Source organism: Agrilus planipennis, unplaced genomic scaffold (assembly GCF_000699045.2).
Source record: "Agrilus planipennis isolate EAB-ADULT unplaced genomic scaffold, Apla_2.0 scaffold36, whole genome shotgun sequence".
Lineage (NCBI taxonomy): Eukaryota > Metazoa > Arthropoda > Insecta > Coleoptera > Buprestidae > Agrilus > Agrilus planipennis.
In genome coordinates this window covers 518451-519921 of record NW_020438956.1, presented here as the reverse complement: position 1 = coordinate 519921, position 1471 = coordinate 518451, and positions in this window count along the sequence as shown.

Genomic DNA, 1471 nt, shown 5'->3' with positions numbered 1-1471 from the left:
ATTATTCTTACAGTTATATATGTATAGTATAATATAATTAATAATTAATAAGATATATCAACTATAGTCGCAAATAAACTTAACTCCAGTAAGATTAAAGGCCTCTAAGAGGTATTAACTGAAAAATGAAGGTTTTATTATCGGATTAAATTACTAAAGGAAGACTGATAAGGTCTTATACATGTAGGTATATCTAAAATAGAAAATTTAAATGTACGATTTTAAATAATAATCAACAGTATTTGTTAATTATTAGATGACGATGATTGGATTGAAAGCGATACTACACCATGATCTTAACCTTAACATAATTGATAATTCGTTTACTTATTCTGTTTGTATAAAAAAAAAAAAACAATATGTATTTGAATTACATCTGTGACAAAATTTATCTGCCCGCATCAAATTTATTCTGCTGCCTTCCGTTTGTTATTTAGACGAACAATAACGTAATCAGGCAACTTGCTGTTCAGAGCACGCAATACACCACCACCATAACGATATTTATTTAGCGCCTTCAAGAAAAGTTGTTCCGTATTCGTCGGCAAACTTTAAACGTATTTAATCTAGATGAACCAAACTCGTAAAAACAGTACATTTGTAGAACTAACATTTTGCTAAAAGTTTCGTTTAATTAAATAAAATGATGGTACATGTTTTTAGGCAATAAAAGGGTTTATGATAAATAACAGACAAAAACCAATAACTAATAAGTATATGCTACACAATGATTAGGTGTAGTGTTTTTTCTTAAGGATGTTTGGAGGTACAAGAGAAGATAAATGTACATAAAATTAGAAATTCGTGATTAATTAGGTTTTGCAGCATATCATGAGGTAAATAAATACTATCTATACTAAAAAAAGGTATACGGTTTGAGAGAACATTTGGAATTTGACAAAAAANTAATGATTACAATTTTATTTGTAAAATCAACTGAATTACCTAGTAAATTTATTTCTGCTGGGATTTAATTTTTACAAATTCCGGTCCAAATGTAATCATTATTATTTTCGCTTACGAAGCAACGGGCTAGTGAGATAAATTGAAAACATCCCTTTAATGTTTAGGTATATTTTCCTTATTCATTTTCTCTGTGTAGCCATTATTTTTTAAGAATGCAGTTTTTGAAACTTGATATACAATTTAGCATTTTGCACATTTATGAATTTTCGTGGAATCATTTTACAACATTTTTATGAAAATTATAAAGGCATATTATGGTAGTACTTCATTAGCTAACTCATTATAAGTATCAGATTTGATTATGATTTTTGGATTATCCTAGGCTATGCCATAAGAGATATTTGATAGAAAAGTACACTGCCTATTTCGTACATTTTCAATGGTAGAATAAATAATTAAGAGACTGTCAAAAAAACTGTTTAGCGTCTCTGAACGAGAGACTCGAGTCGCTCATAGAGAGATCCTCATTTCGTATCCAGTCTCTGAACGAGAGACTCGAATCTCT